The following is a 14,382-nucleotide window of genomic DNA, read 5'->3' as shown; positions in this document are numbered from 1 at the left end:
GAAACTATGCATGGGTAGAAGCTCTATGATTTTCTCCAGGAATAATGCAAATTGTCCCTCAGAAAAAGTATAGTACTAGAGAAGAATCATAAAGGATTGACACAATTGCTGCCTTTGCTGTTGCCCCAGTTGTGTAATCTGTCAAGGACTGGTCTCTTGCAGATTGAGGCACCTAGTTGCGATTGTGTGGTATAAATCACCCTTACAACCATTTTTGCTATAAACTTGAGATCTTTCTGATATACTATCTCACAGACTTCTTATGAATGAGGAACTCTGAAATTGTCACATTCCAATTTGTACGTCCTTAAAACTCTGCTGGTTATTCAAATGGGCAGATTGTTTTTTAAATTCCTTTCTGTCTCGAGATGTAGTTATATTGATACAGAGGCATAATTATTGAATGATATATATTGGTTTGATTGAAATATGTTCGTAGAGGTGGTGATAGGCTTTCTGTGTCTGTCTGAGAGCAAGGACCGGTTAACGTCTTTTTCCAAGAGCAGTTTGTTGTGAAAGGTATCAGACAGAGGAGTATGTATTGTGATGTGGTTCTCTGACTGCTTCTGTCCACTTGCCAAAAGTTCCAAGGTCATATGATAGCACAAAAACTGTAAGATTGAAGTGGTGTGTGCCGGAGGTTTAAAATGGTCAGTTTAATTAAAGACAGAAAAGTGAAACGAATGACTGCAGAAATACTGTATGTGGCCATGAACTGAGATGAAAGGATGATTTTGGAACTCTGTCTTGCAGATTACCCTCAATGCCGCAATGGATAGGGCACTACTCTCACAGACCAGGGTGTGTAAGTTTAAGTCTATCGGAGGTGCACACCCTGAACTAATACATTTTTGCTGAAACCTAATCATATTGTTTACTCTTCCTCGTAGCAGCTTGCCAGGGTGATAGTATATTGCAACAGAACGATTCCACTTCTTCACTGAAAAGAGTCATGCTGGTTACCCAAATGTGCAGCGTGTCATTTTATACAACTTTCTTTATTGAAATTAAACTTGGACTCACTTGAAATATTCTCTTTCAAAATGAATGTTTTGAGCTGCTGTGAATTTTATTTCTAGAGGTGGTGACAGCCTTTCAGGTACGTGCTTAGGTCAAGGCCCTGTTCATGTCACTTGTATAAGCTAATTCAGGGAGCAAATTAGCAAGTCAATAAATGGGAAGTCTGAACTACTGTCAAAGCAGTTTCATTCTCTTTTCAAATAATCCAAAAATACCATTGCAGCATAAAACAGAGTATTCAATAAAAGAAGAAGGAGGATTAACGGCAAAAAAGCACATCATAAGATATGAAACTTTGGAAATTATCTAGATATTGTTTGAAAAAACTCCTTTGATGGAAAGAAGATGAAGAACGGTATGGGATCCTGTCCTGCGCACCTGTAATTGATATGTTCCACATCCATTCATACCACCTAACCCTAAACACCCAAACTTATTGCAGTCAGTGACCATGTGGCCTAATGGATAAGGCGTCTGACTTCGGATCAGAAGATTGAGGGTTCGAGTCCCTTCATGGTTGAGTCTTTTTGTCACAGCACCCAACTTATATTTACATACAAACTGGAAATACACTCTTACAATAATCATTTCACTCTCACTCATTAAGAAAGCCCAATGCAAACTGCACAATCAGTCATGTTATACCTTCAGCATTGCTACTTTTCTGTCTTTCTGCCATACCAAAGTACCTCTTCATAAATGCCACGGATATGCAATACGTATACAACAATATGTCATGGCACAATCATTCAGAACAGAACTGTGGGTAGACTCAGTGCAGGGAGTGTGTGCGTGCAGAAAGCAGAAACTATGCATGGGTAGAAGCTCTATGATTTTCTCCAGCAATAATGCAAATTGTCCCTCAGAAAAAGTATAGTACTAGAGAAGAATCATAAAGGATTGACACAATTGCTGCCTTTGCTGTTGCCCCAGTTGTGTAATCTGTCAAGGACTGGTCTCTTGCAGATTGAGGCACCTAGTTGCGATTGTGTGGTATAAATCACCCTTACAACCATTTTTGCTATAAACTTGAGATCTTTCTGATATACTATCTCACAGACTTCTTATGAATGAGGAACTCTGAAATTGTCACATTCCAATTTGTACGTCCTTAAAACTCTGCTGGTTATTCAAATGGGCAGATTGTTTTTTAAATTCCTTTCTGTCTCGAGATGTAGTTATATTGATACAGAGGCATAATTATTGAATGATATATATTGGTTTGATTGAAATATGTTCGTAGAGGTGGTGATAGGCTTTCTGTGTCTGTCTGAGAGCAAGGACCGGTTAACGTCTTTTTCCAAGAGCAGTTTGTTGTGAAAGGTATCAGACAGAGGAGTATGTATTGTGATGTGGTTCTCTGACTGCTTCTGTCCACTTGCCAAAAGTTCCAAGGTCATATGATAGCACAAAAACTGTAAGATTGAAGTGGTGTGTGCCGGAGGTTTAAAATGGTCAGTTTAATTAAAGACAGAAAAGTGAAACGAATGACTGCAGAAATACTGTATGTGGCCATGAACTGAGATGAAAGGATGATTTTGGAACTCTGTCTTGCAGATTACCCTCAATGCCGCAATGGATAGGGCACTACTCTCACAGACCAGGGTGTGTAAGTTTAAGTCTATCGGAGGTGCACACCCTGAACTAATACATTTTTGCTGAAACCTAATCACATTGTTTACTCTTCCTCGTAGCAGCTTGCCAGGGTGATAGTATATTGCAACAGAACGATTCCACTTCTTCACTGAAAAGAGTCATGCTGGTTACCCAAATGTGCAGCGTGTCATTTTATACAACTTTCTTTATTGAAATTAAACTTGGACTCACTTGAAATATTCTCTTTCAAAATGAATGTTTTGAGCTGCTTTGAATTTTATTTCTAGAGGTGGTGACAGGCTTTCAGGTACGTGCTTAGGTCAAGGCCCTGTTCATGTCACTTGTATAAGCTAATTCAGGGAGCAAATTAGCAAGTCAAGAAATGGGAAGTCTGAACTACTGTCAAAGCAGTTTCATTCTCTTTTCAAATAATCCAAAAATACCATTGCAGCATAAAACAGAGTATTCAATAAAAGAAGAAGGAGGATTAACGGCAAAAAAGCACATCATAAGATATGAAACTTTGGAAATTATCTAGATATTGTTTGAAAAAACTCCTTTGATGGAAAGAAGATGAAGAACGGTATGGGATCCTGTCCTGCGCACCTGTAATTGATATGTTCCACATCCATTCATACCACCTAACCCTAAACACCCAAACATAATGCAGTCAGTGACCATGTGGCCTAATGGATAAGGCGTCTGACTTCGGATCAGAAGATTGAGGGTTCGAGTCCCTTCATGGTTGATTCTTTTTCTCACAGCACCCAACTTATCTTTACATACAAACTGGAAACACACTCTTAAAATACTCCTTTCACTCTCACTCATTAAGAAAGCCCAATGCAAACTGCACAATCAGTCATGTTATGCCTTCAGCATTGCTACTTTTCTGTCTTTCTGCCATACCAAAGTACCTCTTCATAAATGCCACGGATATGCAATACGTATACAACAATATGACATGGCACAAACATTCTGAACAGAACTGTGGGTAGATTCAGTGCAGGGAGTGTGTGCGTGCAGAAAGCAGAAACTATGCATGGGTAGAAGCTCTATGATTTTCTCCAGGAATAATGCAAATTGTCCCTCAGAAAAAGTATAGTACTAGAGAAGAATCATAAAGGATTGACACAATTGCTGCCTTTGCTGTTGCCCCAGTTGTGCAATCTGTCAAGGACTGGTCTCTTGCAGATTGAGGCACCTAGTTGCAATTGTGTGGTAAAAATCACCCTTACAACCATTTTTGCTATAAACTTGAGATCTTTCTGAGATACTATCTCACAGACTTCTTATGAATGAGGAACTCTGAAATTGTCACATTCCAATTTGTACGTCCTTAAAACTCTGCTGGTTATTCAAATGGGCAGATTGTTTTTTAAATTCCTTTCTGTCTCGAGTTGTAGTTATATTGATACAGAGGCATAATTATTGAATGATATATATTGGTTTGATTGAAATATGTTCGTAGAGGTGGTGATAGGCTTTCTGTGTCTGTCTGAGAGCAAGGACCGGTTAACGTCTTTTTCCAAGAGCAGTTTGTTGTGAAAGGTATCAGACAAAGGAGTATGTATTGTGATGTGGTTCTCTGACTGCTTCTGTCCACTTGCCAAAAGTTCCAAGGTCCTATGATAGCACAAAAACTGTAAGATTGAAGTGGTGTGTGCCGGAGGTTTAAAATGGTCAGTTTAATTAAAGACAGAAAAGTGAAACGAATGACTGCAGAAATACTGTATGTGGCCATGAACTGAGATGAAAGGATGATTTTGGAACTCTGTCTTGCAGATTACCCTCAATGCCGCAATGGATAGGGCACTACTCTCACAGACCAGGGTGTGTAAGTTTAAGTCTATCGGAGGTGCACACCCTGAACTAATACATTTTTGCTGAAACCTAATCACATTGTTTACTCTTCCTCGTAGCAGCTTGCCAGGGTGATAGTATATTGCAACAGAACGATTCCACTTCTTCACTGAAAAGAGTCATGCTGGTTACCCAAATGTGCAGCGTGTCATTTTATACAACTTTCTTTATTGAAATTAAACTTGGACTCACTTGAAATATTCTCTTTCAAAATGAATGTTTTGAGCTGCTGTGAATTTTATTTCTAGAGGTGGTGACAGGCTTTCAGGTACGTGCTTAGGTCAAGGCCCTGTTCATGTCACTTGTATAAGCTAATTCAGGGAGCAAATTAGCAAGTCAAGAAATGGGAAGTCTGAACTACTGTCAAAGCAGTTTCATTCTCTTTTCAAATAATCCAAAAATACCATTGCAGCATAAAACAGAGTATTCAATAAAAGAAGAAGGAGGATTAACGGCAAAAAAGCACATCATAAGATATGAAACTTTGGAAATTATCTAGATATTGTTTGAAAAAACTCCTTTGATGGAAAGAAGATGAAGAACGGTATGGGATCCTGTCCTGCGCACCTGTAATTGATATGTTCCACATCCATTCATACCACCTAACCCTAAACACCCAAACATAATGCAGTCAGTGACCATGTGGCCTAATGGATAAGGCGTCTGACTTCGGATCAGAAGATTGAGGGTTCGAGTCCCTTCATGGTTGATTCTTTTTCTCACAGCACCCAACTTATCTTTACATACAAACTGGAAACACACTCTTAAAATACTCCTTTCACTCTCACTCATTAAGAAAGCCCAATGCAAACTGCACAATCAGTCATGTTATGCCTTCAGCATTGCTACTTTTCTGTCTTTCTGCCATACCAAAGTACCTCTTCATAAATGCCACGGATATGCAATACGTATACAACAATATGACATGGCACAAACATTCTGAACAGAACTGTGGGTAGATTCAGTGCAGGGAGTGTGTGCGTGCAGAAAGCAGAAACTATGCATGGGTAGAAGCTCTATGATTTTCTCCAGGAATAATGCAAATTGTCCCTCAGAAAAAGTATAGTACTAGAGAAGAATCATAAAGGATTGACACAATTGCTGCCTTTGCTGTTGCCCCAGTTGTGCAATCTGTCAAGGACTGGTCTCTTGCAGATTGAGGCACCTAGTTGCAATTGTGTGGTAAAAATCACCCTTACAACCATTTTTGCTATAAACTTGAGATCTTTCTGAGATACTATCTCACAGACTTCTTATGAATGAGGAACTCTGAAATTGTCACATTCCAATTTGTACGTCCTTAAAACTCTGCTGGTTATTCAAATGGGCAGATTGTTTTTTAAATTCCTTTCTGTCTCGAGTTGTAGTTATATTGATACAGAGGCATAATTATTGAATGATATATATTGGTTTGATTGAAATATGTTCGTAGAGGTGGTGATAGGCTTTCTGTGTCTGTCTGAGAGCAAGGACCGGTTAACGTCTTTTTCCAAGAGCAGTTTGTTGTGAAAGGTATCAGACAAAGGAGTATGCATTGTGATGTGGTTCTCTGACTGCTTCTGTCCACTTGCCAAAAGTTCCAAGGTCCTATGATAGCACAAAAACTGTAAGATTGAAGTGGTGTGTGCCGGAGGTTTAAAATGGTCAGTTTAATTAAAGACAGAAAAGTGAAACGAATGACTGCAGAAATACTGTATGTGGCCATGAACTGAGATGAAAGGATGATTTTGGAACTCTGTCTTGCAGATTACCCTCAATGCCGCAATGGATAGGGCACTACTCTCACAGACCAGGGTGTGTCAGTTTAAGTCTATCGGAGGTGCACACCCTGAACTAATACATTTTTGCTGAAACCTAATCATATTGTTTACTCTTCCTCGTAGCAGCTTGCCAGGGTGATAGTATATTGCAACAGAACCATTCCACTTCTTCACTGAAAAGAGTCATGCTGGTTACCCAAATGTGCAGCGTGTCATTTTATACAACTTTCTTTATTGAAATTAAACTTGGTCTCACTTGAAATATTCTCTTTCAAAATGAATGTTTTGAGCTGCTGTGAATTTTATTTCTAGAGGTGGTGACAGGCTTTCAGGTACGTGCTTAGGTCAAGGCCCTGTTCATGTCACTTGTACAAGCTAATTCAGGGAGCAAATTAGCAAGTCAAGAAATGGGAAGTCTGAACTACTGTCAAAGCAGTTTCATTCTCTTTTCAAATAATCCAAAAATACCATTGCAGCATAAAACAGAGTATTCAATAAAAGAAGAAGGAGGATTAACGGCAAAAAAGCACATCATAAGATATGAAACTTTGGAAATTATCTAGATATTGTTTGAAAAAACTCCTTTGATGGAAAGAAGATGAAGAACGGTATGGGATCCTGTCCTGCGAACCTGTAATTGATATGTTCCACATCCATTCATACCACCTAACCCTAAACACCCAAACATATTGCAGTCAGTGACCATGTGGCCTAATGAATAAGGCGTCTGATTTCGGATCAGAAGATTGAGGGTTCGAGTCCCTTCATGGTTGAGTCTTTTTGTAACAGCACCCAACTTATCTTTACATACAAACTGGAAATACACTCTTACAATACTCATTTCACTCTCACTCATTAAGAAAGCCCAATGCAAACTGCACAATCAGTCATGTTATACCTTCAGCATTGCTACTTTTCTGTCTTTCTGCCATACCAAAGTACCTCTTCATAAATGCCACGGATATGCAATACGTATAAAACAATATGTCATGGCACAATCATTCCGAACAGAACTGTGGGTAGACTCAGTGCAGGGAGTGTGTGCGTGCAGAAAGCAGAAACTATGCATGGGTAGAAGCTCTATGATTTTCTCCAGGAATAATGCAAATTGTCCCTCAGAAAAAGTATAGTACTAGAGAAGAATCATAAACGATTGACACAATTGCTGCCTTTGCTGTTGCCCCAGTTGTGTAATCTGTCAAGGACTGGTCTCTTGCAGATTGAGGCACTTAGTTGCAATTGTGTGGTAAAAATCACCCTTACAACCATTTTTGCTATAAACTTGAGATCTTTCTGAGATACTATCTCACAGACTTCTTATGAATGAGGAACTCTGAAATTGTCACATTCCAATTTGTACGTCCTTAAAACTATGCTGGTTATTCAAAAGGGCAGATTGTTTTTTAAATTCCTTTCTGTCTCGAGTTGTAGTTATATTGATACAGAGGCATAATTGTTGAATGATATATATTGGTTTGATTGAAATATGTTCGTAGAGGTGGTGATAGGCTTTCTGTGTCTGTCTGAGAGCAAGAACCGGTTAACGTCTTTTTCCAAGAGCAGTTTGTTGTGAAAGGTATCAGGCAAAGGAGTATGTATTGTGATGTGGTTCTCTGACTGCTTCTGTCCACTTGCCAAAAGTTCCAAGGCCCTATGATAGCACAAAAACGGTAAGATTGAAGTGGTGGGTGCCGGAGGTTTAAAATGGTCAGTTTAATTAAAGACAGAAAAGTGAAACGAATGACTACAGAAATACTGTATGTAGCCATGAACTGAGATGAAAGGATGATTTTGGAACTCTGTCTTGCAGATTACCCTCAATGCCGCAATGGATAGGGCACTACTCTCACAGACCAGGGTGTGTAAGTTTAAGTCTATCTGAGGTGCACACCCTGAACTAATACATTTTTGCTGAAACCTAATCATATTGTTTACTCTTCCTCGTAGCAGCTTGCCAGGGTGATAGTATATTGCAACAGAACCATTCCACTTCTTCACTGAAAAGTGTCATGTTGGTTACCCAAATGTGCAGCGTGTCATTTTATACAGCTTTCTTTATTGAAATTAAACTTGGACTCACTTGAAATATTCTCTTTCAAAATGAATGTTTTGAGCTGCTGTGAATTTTATTTCCAGAGGTGGTGACAGCCTTTCAGGTACGTGCTTAGGTCAAGGCCCTGTTCATGTCACTTCTATAAGCTAATTCAGGGAGAAAATTAGCAAGTCAATAAATGGGAAGTCTGGACTACTGTCAAAGCAGTTTCATTCTCTTTTCAAATAATCCAAAAATACCATTGCAGCATAAAACAGAGTATTCAATAAAAGAAGAAGGAGGATTAACGGCAAAAAAGCACATCATAAGATATGAAACTTTGGAAATTATCTAGATATTGTTTGAAAAAACTCCTTTGATGGAAAGAAGATGAAGAACGGTATGGGATCCTGTCCTGCGCACCTGTAATTGATATGTTCCACATCCATTCATACCACCTAACCCTAAACACCCAAACTTATTGCAGTCAGTGACCATGTGGCCTAATGGATAAGGCGTCTGACTTCGGGTCAGAAGATTGAGGGTTCGAGTCCCTTCATGGTTGAGTCTTTTTCTCACAGCACCCAACTTATCTTTACATACAAACTGGAAACGCACTCTTACAATACTCCTTTCACTCTCACTAATTAAGAAAGCCCAATGCAAACTGCACAATCAGTCACGTTATACCTTCAGCATTGCTACTTTTCTGTCTTTCTGCCATACCAAAGTACCTCTTCATAAATGCCACGGATATGCAATACGTATACAACAATATGTCATGGCACAATCATTCCGAACAGAACTGTGGGTAGACTCAGTGCAGGGAGTGTGTGCGTGCAGAAAGCAGAAACTATGCATGGGTAGAAGCTCTATGATTTTCTCCAGGAATAATGCAAATTGTCCCTCAGAAAAAGTATAGTACTAGAGAAGAATCATAAAGGATTGACACAATTGCTGCCTTTGCTGTTGCCCCAGTTGTGTAATCTGTCAAGGACTGGTATCTTGCAGATTGAGGCCCCTAGTTGCGATTGTGTGGTATAAATCACCCTTACAACCATTTTTGCTATAAACTTGAGATCTTTCTGAGATACTATCTCACAGACTTCTTATGAATGAGGAACTCTGAAATTGTCACATTCCAATTTGTACGTCCTTAAAACTCTGCTGGTTATTCAAATGGGCAGATTGTTTTTTAAATTCCTTTCTGTCTCGAGTTGTAGTTATATTGATACAGAGGCATAATTATTGAATGATATATATTGGTTTGATTGAAATATGTTCGTAGAGGTGGTGATAGGCTTTCTGTGTCTGTCTGAGAGCAAGGACCGGTTAACGTCTTTTTCCAAGAGCAGTTTGTTGTGAAAGGTATCAGACAAAGGAGTATGTATTGTGATGTGGTTCTCTGACTGCTTCTGTCCACTTGCCAAAAGTTCCATGGCCCTATGATAGCACAAAAACTGTAAGATTGAAGTGGTGTGTGCCGGAGGTTTAAAATGGTCAGTTTAATTAAAGACAGAAAAGTGAAACGAATGACTGCAGAAATACTGTATGTGGCCATGAACTGAGATGAAAGGATGATTTTGGAACTCTGTCTTGCAGATTACCCTCAATGCCGCAATGGATAGGGCACTACTCTCACAGACCAGGGTGTGTAAGTTTAAGTCTATCAGAGGTGCACACCCTGAACTAATACATTTTTGCTGAAACCTAATCATATTGTTTACTCTTCCTCGTAGCAGCTTGCCAGGGTGATAGTATATTGCAACAGAACCATTCCACTTCTTCACTGAAAAGAGTCATGCTGGTTACCCAAATGTGCAGCGTGTCATTTTATACAACTTTCTTTATTGAAATTAAACTTGGACTCACTTGAAATATTCTCTTTCAAAATGAATGTTTTGAGCTGCTGTGAATTTTATTTCTAGAGGTGGTGACAGGCTTTCAGGTACGTGCTTAGGTCAAGGCCCTGTTCATGGCACTTGTACAAGCTAATTCAGGGAGCAAATTAGCAAGTCAATAAATGGGAAGTCTGAACTACTGTCAAAGCAGTTTCATTCTCTTTTCAAATAATCCAAAAATACCATTGCAGCATAAAACAGAGTATTCAATAAAAGAAGAAGGAGGATTAACGGCAAAAAAGCACATCATAAGATATGAAACTTTGGAAATTATCTAGATATTGTTTGAAAAAACTCCTTTGATGGAAAGAAGATGAAGAACGGTATGGGATCCTGTCCTGCGCACCTGTAATTGATATGTTCCACATCCATTCATACCACCTAACCCTAAACACCCAAACTTATTGCAGTCAGTGACCATGTGGCCTAATGGATAAGGCGTCTGACTTCGGATCAGAAGATTGAGGGTTCGAGTTCCTTCATGGTTGAGTCTTTTTCTCACAGCACCCAACTTATCTTTACATACAAACTGGAAACACACTCTTACAATACTCCTTTCACTCTCACTCATTAAGAAAGCCCAATGCAAACTGCACAATCAGTCACGTTATGCCTTCAGCATTGCTACTTTTCTGTCTTTCTGCCATACCAAAGTACCTCTTCATAAATGCCACGGATATGCAATACGTATACAACAATATGACATGGCGCAATCATTCTGAACAGAACTGTGGGTAGATTCATTGCAGGGAGTGTGTGCGTGCAGAAAGCAGAAACTATGCATGGGTAGAAGCTCTATGATTTTCTCCAGGAATAATGCAAATTGTCCCTCAGAAAAAGTATAGTACTAGAGAAGAATCATAAACGATTGACACAATTGCTGCCTTTGCTGTTGCCCCAGTTGTGTAATCTGTCAAGGACTGGTCTCTTGCAGATTGAGGCACTTAGTTGCAATTGTGTGGTAAAAATCACCCTTACAACCATTTTTGCTATAAACTTGAGATCTTTCTGAGATACTATCTCACAGACTTCTTATGAATGAGGAACTCTGAAATTGTCACATTCCAATTTGTACGTCCTTAAAACTATGCTGGTTATTCAAAAGGGCAGATTGTTTTTTAAATTCCTTTCTGTCTCGAGTTGTAGTTATATTGATACAGAGGCATAATTGTTGAATGATATATATTGGTTTGATTGAAATATGTTCGTAGAGGTGGTGATAGGCTTTCTGTGTCTGTCTGAGAGCAAGAACCGGTTAACGTCTTTTTCCAAGAGCAGTTTGTTGTGAAAGGTATCAGGCAAAGGAGTATGTATTGTGATGTGGTTCTCTGACTGCTTCTGTCCACTTGCCAAAAGTTCCAAGGCCCTATGATAGCACAAAAACGGTAAGATTGAAGTGGTGGGTGCCGGAGGTTTAAAATGGTCAGTTTAATTAAAGACAGAAAAGTGAAACGAATGACTGCAGAAATACTGTATGTAGCCATGAACTGAGATGAAAGGATGATTTTGGAACTCTGTCTTGCAGATTACCCTCAATGCCGCAATGGATAGGGCATTACTCTCACAGACCAGGGTGTGTAAGTTTAAGTCTATCTGAGGTGCACACCCTGAACTAATACATTTTTGCTGAAACCTAATCATATTGTTTACTCTTCCTCGTAGCAGCTTGCCAGGGTGATAGTATATTGCAACAGAACCATTCCACTTCTTCACTGAAAAGTGTCATGTTGGTTACCCAAATGTGCAGCGTGTCATTTTATACAGCTTTCTTTATTGAAATTAAACTTGGACTCACTTGAAATATTCTCTTTCAAAATGAATGTTTTGAGCTGCTGTGAATTTTATTTCCAGAGGTGGTGACAGCCTTTCAGGTACGTGCTTAGGTCAAGGCCCTGTTCATGTCACTTGTATAAGCTAATTCAGGGAGCAAATTAGCAAGTCAATAAATGGGAAGTCTGAACTACTGTCAAAGCAGTTTCATTCTCTTTTCAAATAATCCAAAAATACCATTGCAGCATAAAACAGAGTATTCAATAAAAGAAGAAGGAGGATTAACGGCAAAAAAGCACATCATAAGATATGAAACTTTGGAAATTATCTAGATATTGTTTGAAAAAACTCCTTTGATGGAAAGAAGATGAAGAACGGTATGGGATCCTGTCCTGCGCACCTGTAATTGATATGTTCCACATCCATTCATACCACCTAACCCTAAACACCCAAACTTATTGCAGTCAGTGAGCATGTGGCCTAATGGATAAGGCGTCTGACTTCGGATCAGAAGATTGAGGGTTCGAGTCCCTTCATGGTTAAGTCTTTTTCTCACAGCACCCAACTTATCTTTACATACAAACTGGAAACACACTCTTACAATACTCCTTTCACTCTCACTCATTAAGAAAGCCCAATGCAAACTGCACAATCAGTCACGTTATGCCTTCAGCATTGCTACTTTTCTGTCTTTCTGCCATACCAAAGTACCTCTTCATAAATGCCACGGATATGCAATACGTATACAACAATATGACATGGCGCAATCATTCTGAACAGAACTGTGGGTAGATTCATTGCAGGGAGTGTGTGCGTGCAGAAAGCAGAAACTATGCATGGGTAGAAGCTCTATGATTTTCTCCAGGAATAATGCAAATTGTCCCTCAGAAAAAGTATAGTACTAGAGAAGAATCATAAAGGATTGACACAATTGCTGCCTTTGCTGTTGCCCCAGTTGTGTAATCTGTCAAGGACTGGTCTCTTGCACATTGAGGCACCTAGTTGCGATTGTGTGGTATAAATCACCCTTACAACCATTTTTGCTATAAACTTGAGATCTTTCTGATATACTATCTCACAGACTTCTTATGAATGAGGAACTCTGAAATTGTCACATTCCAATTTGTACGTCCTTAAAACTCTGCTGGTTATTCAAATGGGCAGATTGTTTTTTAAATTCCTTTCTGTCTCGAGATGTAGTTATATTGATACAGAGGCATAATTATTGAATGATATATATTGGTTTGATTGAAATATGTTCGTAGAGGTGGTGATAGGCTTTCTGTGTCTGTCTGAGAGCAAGGACCGGTTAACGTCTTTTTCCAAGAGCAGTTTGTTGTGAAAGGTATCAGACAAAGGAGTATGTATTGTGATGTGGTTCTCTGACTGCTTCTGTCCACTTGCCAAAAGTTCCAAGGTCCTATGATAGCACAAAAACTGTAAGATTGAAGTGGTGTGTGCCGGAGGTTTAAAATGGTCAGTTTAATTAAAGACAGAAAAGTGAAACGAATGACTGCAGAAATACTGTATGTGGCCATGAACTGAGATGAAAGGATGATTTTGGAACTCTGTCTTGCAGATTACCCTCAATGCCGCAATGGATAGGGCACTACTCTCACAGACCAGGGTGTGTAAGTTTAAGTCTATCGGAGGTGCACACCCTGAACTAATACATTTTTGCTGAAACCTAATCATATTGTTTACTCTTCCTCGTAGCAGCTTGCCAGGGTGATAGTATATTGCAACAGAACCATTCCACTTCTTCACTGAAAAGAGTCATGCTGGTTACCCAAATGTGCAGCGTGTCATTTTATACAACTTTCTTTATTGAAATTAAACTTGGACTCACTTGAAATATTCTCTTTCAAAATGAATGTTTTGAGCTGCTGTGAATTTTATTTCTAGAGGTGGTGACAGGCTTTCAGGTACGTGCTTAGGTCAAGGCCCTGTTCATGTCACTTGTATAAGCTAATTCAGGGAGCAAATTAGCAAGTCAATAAATGGGAAGTCTGAACTACTGTCAAAGCAGTTTCATTCTCTTTTCAAATAATCCAAAAATACCATTGCAGCATAAAACAGAGTATTCAATAAAAGAAGAAGGAGGATTAACGGCAAAAAAGCACATCATAAGATATGAAACTTTGGAAATTATCTAGATATTGTTTGAAAAAACTCCTTTGATGGAAAGAAGATGAAGAACGGTATGGGATCCTGTCCTGCGCACCTGTAATTGATATGTTCCACATCCATTCATACCACCTAACCCTAAACACCCAAACTTATTGCAGTCAGTGACCATGTGGCCTAATGGATAAGGCGTCTGACTTCGGATCAGAAGATTGAGGGTTCGAGTCCCTTCATGGTTGAGTCTTTTTCTCACAGCACCCAACTTATCTTTACATACAAACTGGAAACACACTCTTACAATACTCCTTTCACT

At 39.2% G+C, this 14,382-nt stretch overlaps 8 non-coding genes across 8 annotated transcripts; all 8 read left to right on the top strand.

The window, feature by feature from the left end:
- The first annotated feature begins 1,467 nt into the window (after window positions 1-1,467).
- TRNAR-UCG (transfer RNA arginine (anticodon UCG)) lies at window positions 1,468-1,540 on the top strand. Its single transcript has one exon. It is a non-coding gene; the product is annotated as a tRNA-Arg (tRNA).
- A 1,751-nt stretch (window positions 1,541-3,291) lies between these two features.
- Window positions 3,292-3,364, top strand: TRNAR-UCG (transfer RNA arginine (anticodon UCG)). The gene has a single exon. It is a non-coding gene; the product is annotated as a tRNA-Arg (tRNA).
- A 1,751-nt stretch (window positions 3,365-5,115) lies between these two features.
- On the top strand, window positions 5,116-5,188 carry TRNAR-UCG (transfer RNA arginine (anticodon UCG)). Its single transcript has one exon. It is a non-coding gene; the product is annotated as a tRNA-Arg (tRNA).
- Window positions 5,189-6,939: 1,751 nt separating this feature from the next.
- TRNAR-UCG (transfer RNA arginine (anticodon UCG)) lies at window positions 6,940-7,012 on the top strand. The gene has a single exon. It is a non-coding gene; the product is annotated as a tRNA-Arg (tRNA).
- A 1,751-nt stretch (window positions 7,013-8,763) lies between these two features.
- TRNAR-UCG (transfer RNA arginine (anticodon UCG)) lies at window positions 8,764-8,836 on the top strand. The gene has a single exon. It is a non-coding gene; the product is annotated as a tRNA-Arg (tRNA).
- Window positions 8,837-10,587: 1,751 nt separating this feature from the next.
- Window positions 10,588-10,660, top strand: TRNAR-UCG (transfer RNA arginine (anticodon UCG)). Its single transcript has one exon. It is a non-coding gene; the product is annotated as a tRNA-Arg (tRNA).
- Window positions 10,661-12,411: 1,751 nt separating this feature from the next.
- Window positions 12,412-12,484, top strand: TRNAR-UCG (transfer RNA arginine (anticodon UCG)). The gene has a single exon. It is a non-coding gene; the product is annotated as a tRNA-Arg (tRNA).
- Window positions 12,485-14,235: 1,751 nt separating this feature from the next.
- TRNAR-UCG (transfer RNA arginine (anticodon UCG)) lies at window positions 14,236-14,308 on the top strand. The gene has a single exon. It is a non-coding gene; the product is annotated as a tRNA-Arg (tRNA).
- The last annotated feature ends 74 nt before the right edge of the window (window positions 14,309-14,382 follow it).

This window comes from Pleurodeles waltl, chromosome 4_1, assembly GCF_031143425.1.
Source record: "Pleurodeles waltl isolate 20211129_DDA chromosome 4_1, aPleWal1.hap1.20221129, whole genome shotgun sequence".
Lineage (NCBI taxonomy): Eukaryota > Metazoa > Chordata > Amphibia > Caudata > Salamandridae > Pleurodeles > Pleurodeles waltl.
This window is presented reverse-complemented; position numbering and strand designations above follow the sequence as displayed.